General features: G+C 47.9%; 1 long non-coding RNA gene across 1 annotated transcript; it reads right to left on the reverse strand.

Annotated features, from left to right (window-relative positions):
* LOC119462809 (uncharacterized) lies at positions 1–10,724 on the reverse strand. The gene is made up of 3 exons (XR_005194218.2): positions 10,578–10,724; positions 835–905; positions 1–85 (listed from the first exon to the last, which is right to left on the reverse strand). It is a non-coding gene; the product is annotated as an uncharacterized LOC119462809 (long non-coding RNA).
* Between the last annotated feature and the right edge of the window lie 353 nt (positions 10,725–11,077).

The following is an 11,077-nucleotide window of genomic DNA, read 5'->3' on the forward strand; positions in this document are numbered from 1 at the left end:
TCCTTTTCTTCCATGACAATTTTGTCAACAATGCAGTTTTTATAATCGCTGTACAAAACTTGGGTAGCATACGAGTGTGTGGTGTCTGAAAAAAGAAAAAGTTCACATTTCATACTCAGCGGATTCGCATAAGAAGCCGCTTTTCAAAAACACTGTTTTCTAAACAGCGTTCATGCTTATCATTTAAATAGGAGGAATGCGCGCAATATAAACAAATAATTGAAGTTCATTAAGCGGCTATGAGTGCTTCCTCGGGTACCGCATTTCAAAGCGCGGCTACAGTTGGAAAACTTTACGGCACCAAGTGGTACGGCAGGAAAAATAATAGTCAGATCCTGTGCAGTAATTCGACTTATCTAAGCTTATAATATCAATGAAATCGCGTGATGCAATAAATATATTCTGGTGTTTCGATTTGTCGGAACTTCTTCACGTTTTTCGAAAAAGAAATGCTATGCAAATTTTGTTTCGACAATGAGCGTATATGTATCAAAAGCACCACCAGTGTTTTTCATATAAAGAAAGAGAAAGAGACATTCATTGAAAGTTATAAAAGATAACAGCTAATTCTAAATTTGTGAGACAAGCTCGTAAGTGGAAATCACTGTTACTTTATAACTTCAGCTAATCATCAATCTAAATTACTTGTCTAATCTAATTACTAAATTAATTATTACTTGCAATTACCGATAGCAGCAACTTTACGTCTCTGCCTTTATGCTTCGATGGAAAATACTTTTGCTGCCTCTGCAAGATTCACGTGGACTTGGGCAGTGAAGGCTCTAAAGATTGTCTGTTTTTACACATGTAAGATACGGAATAATTTTTACTTACCATTATTTATGTATGCAACACACGTGTCGGGCCGATCTCCAATAAGAACATAGTTGACCGGGACGTCCGTTCTAGAAAAGAAATAGCGAAATGCATATTGAAACATCTGTTGCCCTATAGTTGACGAATCTGTAGCTGCGCTCAATACAACGCATCATCGGTGCACATGATATCATTTCCCTGTGCTTAATGTGCACATATGCTCCATAATCAAAACTATTTGGATAAATTAGCCGAAATATATTAGGCACAAGGTTTATATACGCCGTTACATGTTTAGAGGCAGAAAGATATCAGCAGAAAGCTATGTTGTGAATACTAACGACGCAACATTCTCCACACTCATGTGACCTTGAAATCTCAATGACCGTCATTTGGTAAGGCTTTATATATTACTTTTCTTAACAAAACGAACCTTTGCGGTCATAAGCACGGACCGGATCTCCTTGTGCGCAACAGTAGCGCCATTGTCGGTGCTGCTGCGCCACCTTGGCAAATGCAGGAAGCACTATATATACTTGAGAGTGAGATCGCTAAGACTCCACTGACCGCGCATGAAATGACTGCCCAGGAGCTATCGAAGATGACTGCCAAGCGAATAGCTCCTTATGCGGGCTGCAGAAATCAAATAGTCACTTCAATAATACTTGCGAATTATACCACTGACGTCTGTAACGGTGCTTCACGAGGCGGCAAAAATTAGCATGGCCACCGTCTGAGCACCAGGTAATCAAAACTGCTGCGCATTTTCTGAAGGCACTTACAGCTCGGCGCGTTCGAAAATTGCGAAGCGTGTGATTGCCGAATCTTGTTTAGGGGCTGCTTTGTCGCTGTCGTACCTTCACACAATGCGTAGTAGTTTTGATTCCCAGGTGTTCAGACTGCGAATGGCAGGCTACCCGCAAAATTTACTATCCACCATTGCCGAATGCCATTTAGCAGACTTAAAACAGCCAAAACCTGGCAAACGTGACAATCTAAAAGAGAAAAAAAAAGAAAAGTTCGCATTTGAGAACGGCGGTCATTCCCTATTTGCACCGAATGTCTGATGGTATACAAAAGGTAGCACATAAGGCCGGCATTAGAGTTGTTTTTGCGGCAAAAAACAAGTTCTCTAGTATGTGCCAGAAACTGAATCGGAAGGACACGGGGTCCCGCACCTATCATAAGAAACACACTAAAAAGCCAGTTGATTGCTGCGACAACGTAGTGTGCGAAATCCCCCTCTCGTGCGGTCGATGCTACATCGGCCAAACGGGTCACTGTATTATTGACCACCTCAGATCACACTGAAATTTATTGAAGGGGTGTGTGCCCGTTGTGGTTGTCGTGCATTGTTGGACAAATGCAAAATACTCAGGCGCTATGGTGACTAGCGTGCTCATTAGATATTTCAGGCTTTTTGCATCAACAAGCAAGGCGATATGTGCGTCAGCGTTCCTTCTCTATCGTTCCTCACGAGGGAACTCGCGTATCTTGCACGTGGATGATGGCGACAGTTTAGCTGTGCTCTTTTATTGCGATAGCAATTATATGGACACTCAAAAGCAGATTTCTGCCGTCGGCGTCGCCGTCGCCGTGAGGTTCCGTATGACATCAATGGAGATGAAATCGTCGCCGCGTGCCGAACGCTGTTTGTGCGAGTGAAAGGGCGCGAGGGACGCGCGCTTTCACGGGGAGTGAACGCACGGCGGAGAACAAACGCGCGTTCTACGCCGTGCTCCTTAAGGGCTGCAGAAGTAGGCGTCTCTTTCCTTCTTTACAATCACCATATATGTAGAGCAAACGCGCCTTCTTCCGACGCGCGAAAGGCCGTGGGGGAGGGGGAGGGAAGGGAGGCGACGTTTAGCTGCGGCACCAAGTGCCTATTTATATCAGAGGCTCCGGCAACAGTCACCAACGCTGCACGCATTTTGAGCGAACGCGGGCAAAACGCCGACGGCGTCGACAACAGTTCTGCGTGTTGCCGGTGCTCCTGCATGTCCAAGTTTATACAGCTGATAAAGCTACTATCATTACTCCGTATAGCTCTCTACAAATTTGCTATCGCAATTGATGCTTCGCCTTTCAGGTGAAACTGCGACAACTTTTTTACATTCTCCATCGTAGCTATCCTCTTGCCAATGTATTCCTACTATAATATGTACTCCTCTCCCTCCTGCTTATTCAAGCAGCTGTAGATATTGCTGTGCGCGCAATAAAATATTGGTTGAATGTTAGCGCTTTGTCTGTCTCAGTCACGTCTCATTGTTCGGCGCTGTCACTCGTTTTCTTCAGCCTATGTTCACCGCTAATGCCCATTGGACCCTCGCTGCCTGTTCGTGCCTCCTGGCCATCTGGGACAGGACATAATCTTCTGCGATGACTTCAACGCGCATCCCACAGCTAGTGACAGCTTCCACCCGTAACTGCGCTGGGACCATCACTGCCAGTTGGCAGTTCCTGGTTGTCTGCGAAAGGACAGCTTCTTCTTCAGTGACTTGAACGCGCATCCCACAGCCTGGGATAGCCGCAGCTGTAAGTCTCAGGGTAATGCTCTGGTACTTGCTACCCTTGTGGTCGGCCTCCTCATCCTAAATACTGGTGAGGCCACCTATGTGCGTTGTCATTTCTGAGAGAGAGAGAGAGAAAATGATTTAATGAAAGGCAGGGAGGTTAACCAGGACTGAGCCCGGTTGGCTACCCTACACTGGGGGAAGGAAAAAGGGGAGAGAGAGATGAAGAGAAGAATAGAAAGTCCACTGTTGATATCGCCGACATAGCAACAGATCTCTGTTCTATCACTGATTATCAATCAGTCCGGGTCATAGACGGTCACTCAGTCCTGTAGTTTTTAAAAATCGCAGTCATTTCGTCATTTCTGAAGCGTGAGCATAGCCATCGACCTTAATATCCCAACAGGTAGCTTTGCTTACACCAGAGCTACCACCCCTGACAAGTGGGCGTCCGACCATTTTCCAATTATCTGGCGTCCTTGTCAACTCGGGTCCAAGTTCAAGAACAGGGATAACTCCTGGCGGAACCTCCGCAGCAATTCCTGCAGAGGCTTTCTACGCGTGGTTCAGCAGATTGTAATGTCGGCTATATCAGCGCTTACCGCACCTGCGACCGCATAAACTATGGGCTACGCGACGCCAAGCGAAGCGCCACGTTGGGCGGGTCAAAGAGCTGGAGCACTCGACTGCCTTGTGGCGAATAGACGGCGCCTGTTGACGTCATCAAATTTGAGGCGTGGGTAAAGCTGGCAGTGTCAGCTCAGCCATCTATGAGGCTCGCCACGGTTCCAGGATGTGGCAACGTCGGCGGTTCCTCATGCAAGGTCCCACGTGACGACAGCTTATCCTTGCCGTCGTGATCGCATTGGGGATCAACGAGATGGACCTGGCAGAATGCCTAATGGACCTCGTGCTCGTGCCTCCTGTTGCTAGCGGAACGACAATCCCGCCGGCTTGACGGGGTAGGTAGGTGGTGGCGGTGGTAGTGTTGAAGCTGAAGCAGGCGGGGTTAGCCTGGTATACATGTGCGGCAATTGTTCCGCCTGATCCTCCTTTGAGTTGAGATCAGGGGTGTGTCACCAGGTGCCGACGAGCCCCGTGTCTAACAGGAAGGCTAGCGTCCCTATGCGACAAGCCTTTCGCTTGCCACGAGCTCCTTGCTGCTCTGGGGAACGCGAAGCGACGCAGTTCCCCGTGGTCATACATCATCACTGTCAAGATTATGTGAAACATGGTTAACCCCGAGAAGGGCAGGCTGCTCGATTTCCTCGACATCTCGTGGTCTGGCTGCCTTCCGTATGCATGGCTGGGGGTTGTCGTCGTGCCAGTTCTAAACCGGGAAAATCCGTTAAGGCATACGCCTCCTGCAGGCCCGTCTATCTCACCTAAGGAAACTGTATGGTCCCTTGGCACGCCTTCAGTGGATATGAAGCGCTCTAGACTTTTTTCCGGAACATCGAATATGGTTTTGCCATCACCGGTACTCAGCGGACTTTATCGCGAACGTCGTCTCTTTGATGGAGGACGTCAGGGGCTCTGAAGAAGTGGCACTCCTAATGCTTCTTGGCGTAGAGAGCGCCTTTGATGACTTTGATGACATTTAGCACTCTGCCAACGACCTTGGATCGTCAAGACAGTTCAACACTTCGTCATGTCCTGCCCTCAAGGGCGCGCCTTTCGTGTTCGGTGGAAGGGTTATGAACTCCCATCGAATGGTTTGTTACGGATTTCCGCAGGAATCAGTCCTTCTCAACTTGTTGCAGATGTCCCTCCATTTTGTTGTTACGGCTGGCCTTCAACACCGCGTCGAAGTCGAAGGCAGCACATAATTCCAATGCACCCACGTGCACTGCTATAAAAGCCCTTCATTAAACATGGCACATGTTGCAGTGGCACTTTGCGTCACTCCATCCAGACCAGCTCGTCACCGTCGAACAATCCCCTGTCCTCCGTCCCGTTCCTGATCGCTACCTCCCAAGGAAGTACCGGTCTCTTTTACAGTGTTTCCGGATTGGCTGATCATGGATGGCATCGCAGAAGTATAGCGAGGGTCTGGTTTTATCTGCAAACTGCATGGCGTGCGGCACGGTAGAGACGATTGAGCGCGTCCTATACCATAGACCTGGTCCGCATTCTGACCCACCTAATCCAATGAGATCAATCTCTGTTCACATTGTTTCCACTATTCCTGTGGTCTCGGCGTCACAACTTCGGTTCCATGGCCGGTGCCGCAACTTCGCCTTCAAGCACCTGCTTTTATGTTCCAGGAAGACACGGGGATGATGTCTAAGCTGTAAATGTACCGCTGCCAGCCACTATCAGCTATGTGTGGTGCGACTGCGACGACCATAATGCTCTCTCTTTTTTCCTCTTTGTGTCCTTTCACCCAAGGCCCCGAGACGTGCTCCCGAAAGGGTTACAGAAAATAGCGCTTCTTTCTCTCTGCAATCACCCTCTTTCTTTATTCTCCTCCGACGACTCTAATATCTTACATATTTGACACACTGTTGGGGTCACTCTAAACAGAGATGTGGAGTGAAACCAATACGAAACGGCATATCTCGACACGAAGCGCACGAATTTCTGCCTTGGGGGTGCACACGCTTCGCCACCTTCAGCCCAGGCGGAGGAGAAGCGTGACACAGCGCCACTGCCGACCATCGTATCTGCTGAACCTTCAGACTCTTCAGACCCAAGAAAGATTTCACGCGAATGCTCGTGCCTCTCGAAAGTTGGCGTTCAGCGACGTCCGTTATCCGAAACTATGTTAAAGAGGTTAGATAGCTCATCGGTCCGCGGGTTGTCCTTGCTATCGGGAAGACACCCGGCCATCGCTCGACGTTCACTCTAGCCACAGAAAGGTGCGCACTTCTAACAACCTTTAAAACGATACCTTTCTTTGACTACTACACGCGGTTTCACTGGTTTTACGGCTTATCTGACACGGAAGAATAATCGCAGGCTGGACTGCAGAACTGGCCTTAGTTGTAAACCACGCCACGGCCGCGCTCAGCTGCTGCAACGCACATGGTATTCCTCTGCGAAACACCACGTGCTATGCTGGAGCATTGGCACAGAGGCACATGAACGTAGGTTACAAAAGGAGCACTTTGCAAAGCAAAAAAAAATTCTTGCAACGGCGCTGGCTGAAGGGTCATTTGAAAACAGGTGCAGTGAAAAGGAAATAAGTCAGCGGGTCTGTCGTCACGTCGCATGGTGGGGTTGAGACTATGTTTTGAGCACACTCGAATATGTCAACAAGTCAAATTGAATGGAGAGTCGAAATTACTTCGTTATGTCCGTTGCTTCGTTAGATCCATTATTGCCATTTACTGAAATATACATATATGCCCAATGGTGTGCACAAGTGTGTACATGGAATTAAGAAGACGGCTTTGTTTCCCGCGGAACCGCTACACAGCCACGCATGTAATGAAATGTGAAAAATATATATCCATCGGCGTGTGCAACACGCGACTTAGCACCTTCTGTTCCATTGCGGTGGTATTTCATATCCACTTTCCACTTAGCTCGTCACTTTGGAGCAGCACCAGGCACAAAACACATCGAGGAGGCATGCGAACTTCGCCGCGCCGGCTTTCCTCGGCCTGCTCCTAGCCCCCGAGATTGCACCGATGCCACTGCAATCTTGGAGGCTACGCCCAGCTGATACCTCGCACTGCGCGCCGCAGGAAAAAGGAGAAGTGATTGCACGGCCTGGGCGTGACCCTCCACTTTGTGCCGTAGAGGTCCCTGAGGCGAGCACCTGCTGCGGCTGCCATTGCGGCGCACCGAACTGACTTGCGAAGGCTTGCTCGTGGCCCCATAGGTTCAGCCGGGGAGATCTTAGAGGCCACGCCCAGCTGTTACTGGCCGCGCGACGCGCCGCGCAGAAGTGCATGCACTGAATATTCTCCAGCACCGCGCGTCGCCGCGCCGCGTGGCGCGGCTCGCGCAGCCTGGCACTTGCGAGAGAGAAAGGTCAGTGCGCAACTGCGATATCTATCTGCCGCTTATGCGCATTCGACGCTGCGCCGTGCTCCCTATTGGGCAGCAGAAGTAAGCGTCACTTTCTTCTTTAATAAAATCACTACTACTACTACTACTACTACTACTACTACTACTACTACTACTACTACTACTACTACTACTACTACTACTACTACTTATGCGCATGTGCGCAGCAACGCGCTGCGTTGACAAACGCCCGGCGTTGCGCGACAACGTATTCGACGCGTGGACAACGGATTTTTTAACTGCCGCGGCGAATGAGCGCCGGACCCTGCGGAAGGCGATGTACTCGGCGCGCCACGGTCGGGCATTTCCCAGTAAAGCGACCAATCTAGTTCGTTATATCCATTGGCAGGAAAATTTCACTTCGTTAAGACGATGTTTTAAATACATGGATCATCATGAGGATTTCAAGCGGAATTTCATTTACTTTGTTAAATCCCGTTTCCTATAACGAGGTTTGATTGTATATATCTCCAGGTATACAGGAAACCTATCAACAGTCCTCTAATGTATTTTGCTAATTGGTTGTCTTTTCCTCAACGCCACCGAAACGGACCGGTAACGTGATTGATAGATCCACGACAAATGTCTCCAGCTCTGCTGACCTTCAAAGAGACCACTATAGAAGTAAACGCTCTTAAATATCCTTTACAAGCGTAAATAAACGTTTAAATTCACTCTTCAATGATTTAATGAGTACTGCTCTGATCTACGGGTGTCCTAAGTTTGATCTCGAAATGTCTTGACGTTCTTTGTGACCAACAATTCTAGTATTTTCGTAAATTCCTTGGCACTTCGTCAGTTGCACTTCGTCAGTTTACGCGGATCCCGATAGTGGCTTCAGTGTTTTGGGAGATTACCAGCACATAATTCAAATACACACTTTATTTCTACAAATTCTCAAATATAATCAGCTCTGTTCTGCGGCAAGTGTTTTATACTGTCGACATGCCTTGAGGCACGCACATATTTTTGCAATTCTTACATCATATTCCGGCTAATTCATTTGGCCTAATTTTTTTGTCAGTTGCTCTGGTAGCTATGTAGTCTATCGTGTATATTTGCTAGCTTACACACCAAATAATTCTCTCGTGACTCTTCCATTGTCTAGAAATGTGGCCGGGCAAGCATTTACCGAAAATGTTATAATAGGCCACAACCACCCCCGCGTGATGAAAACACACAAGGTGTGCCCTGCCGATTGCACCGGAGACTGCCAAGCGCATTTAGTATATCAAGCTACTGATTTGGCACCACCGGTCAGGGACGGCGGCCGAGTATCATTGAGGAGCCTCATGCAGACGCATAGTTGCTGCGCGTTGTTTTTGTTCTTAGGCAACCAGTTCCAGCCTCAAATAGCGAAGTACTGCCTTTTGAGTTATCATACAGATTTTCCCTCCTGAATTCTTTCTTGTAGATCGTTGTTGTAAATCTCCGTGGTTCTATGGCTTGCTCAGAGAAGCTTTTCACGATGGTCAATTGGCAACGGTCTCCGAAACACAATGCAAGAACGGTTACAATGGGAAAGGTGCCTGAGTACTGCGTTCACCCTTTCGGTGCCGATTACACGCCCGGCACGCGCACATTAGGAGCCAGCCACAGTCACGGACATCTAAGCTTTTGCTGTCAGGGCGACTGCACGGGATGTACGTGACGAAGCACCGATATTCCCTCTTCTTTAGGTCAGCTTTGTGTACTCTTGGGTGCCACTGGCGTCGTCACGCACCCTGTACGTTTGCTCAGTGCCAGCCGTCTCAACGCGCCCCTCCGCGTGTCAGGTATAATCGACATGTCATGAGCTGCGCCTCTGCCTAATCTCGGCGCCGACACCGCGACGGGCGCCCACCGCTGGCACTTAATCATCCCATTGTATTTTGCTGGTCAAGCGACGACCATTGTTGACCAAATACGCTAGCCGTATCTTACGCTTTCCTCGGCAGCCGTTCCCTTCAACAGGATGAAAAGGGTGGAAAATGCCGATTTCAAGCTTGCCGATCTATAATTAAAGACATAACTCGTTCTTTTCTAGCAGCAGGCTTACAGGCGAATACCAGGAAAAGCCTCGTCTCTTACGTACGTAGGAGAAGGCAAAACGGGAAGGTCAATTGCAGGCACTGGTAAAGGAAGGGAGCCTGTGTAGGAAAGGCAGTTCGCCTCTTTGCAAAGCACGTTCGTTGTTTCCATTTCGCCTACTACTAAACCCATTATGAGAATTCATGTGGTACAGCTCTCCCTGCTCGATGCTTTACCATTTAATATTGTGAACGGTCTATGAAGGTAGCATTTTTTATGGAGCCCCCTTAGCAGTCTGGCGCCTGATGCTGCAGTCCCCTTAATCCCAAGGTTAATCTTGTCCTGTGCTCAATGTATTACTAAATGTATATAATTGTACACAAGTGGTTTTATTGTTTAATGCACCATTAGAGACGCCTAAACAATTTCGTCATCTTTCGTCATCCGACCCGACGTGGTTGCTAAGTAGCTATGGTGTTGGGCGCACGAGGCCGCGGGATCGAATCCCGGCCCCGGCGGCCGCATTTTGTTGGGGGCGAAATGCGAAAACACCCATGCACTTCGATTTAGGTGCACGTTAAAGAACCCCAGGTGGTCCAAATTTCCGGAGTCCCCCCCCCCCCTACGGCGTTCCTCATAATCAGATCGTCGTTTTGGCACGTAAAACCCCAATATTAAATTATTTTTTTCAATTTTGTCATCCGAACAATACCAGGTTGGCATGACATTTGCCTACAAATCAAGACAACTATTATCACAAATTACTAAGTCGGATAATTCCATATTATATTGATACAAATCGCAAGGCCGCAGACATGTTCATTGCAAACTCGCTCTCAAAAAACACAGTTCTACCAGCCCTAGGAATATAAAACCGCAGTTTTCGCAGGAAAATTACAGAAAGATTGTTTGTCACAACTTCCACGCTCACAAAAAGCGACAAGATTGGTCGTACCACTTTTTTGTCGGTGGTATTGCAAGCATTTTCAATGGTAGCTCACGTACTTTTGTGTGCGAGTTGGATGGTACATATGGGACTAAAGACCAACTACAAAATATGAATGCCATTTTTTCTTCCTCTTTTACTCAAACACTCAATAATCTCGACGCACGACCTGATCAATTAGAAGTTTTTTTTTCATTTTTGTTTTATCTCTTTACAGATGTTTTTAAAGGTTCACGCGCAAGTCAAAAGTGATTGCAAAATAAATTTACACGCACCGTTCTGAACTGTTCGGGGATTTCACGTGCCAGGTGTATGTTACTTTCCCGGAATCCTCGTCAATGGATGTACGGTCAGCAGTTAGACATCTGAACGCCGGTATGTCTACGCTTGCCACAGCCAGCACCAGGTTCGGCAGGCTCTTGACAGCCTACACAATGAAACAAATTAAATGATGGCAGCATAAGCATGACAATCCAAAACGATGTAAAATACGGAGCCCGCATTCATAAAAAGTTATTACGCGAAAACTGCATAATGCAGCCAACAGCAATGTTGGACATCATCATTAGTGAATGCAACCGACCAAGTCGCACCCCAATGACGGACAAAAGCGTTTCTGAATCGCACATCTGGGGCCCTATAACGTAAAATGATTCCAAACTGTTTTCATTCGAATTTATGCAATCAGCCTCCACGATTGGTCAAAACATCTTCGGGCCACTCCCAGCTTCGCCTGTCTTTCACGCGAAGTCACGAAAACCACGATAGCTCCCCA

Source organism: Dermacentor silvarum, chromosome 8 (assembly GCF_013339745.2).
Source record: "Dermacentor silvarum isolate Dsil-2018 chromosome 8, BIME_Dsil_1.4, whole genome shotgun sequence".
In the NCBI taxonomy this organism is placed as follows: Eukaryota; Metazoa; Arthropoda; class Arachnida; order Ixodida; family Ixodidae; genus Dermacentor; species Dermacentor silvarum.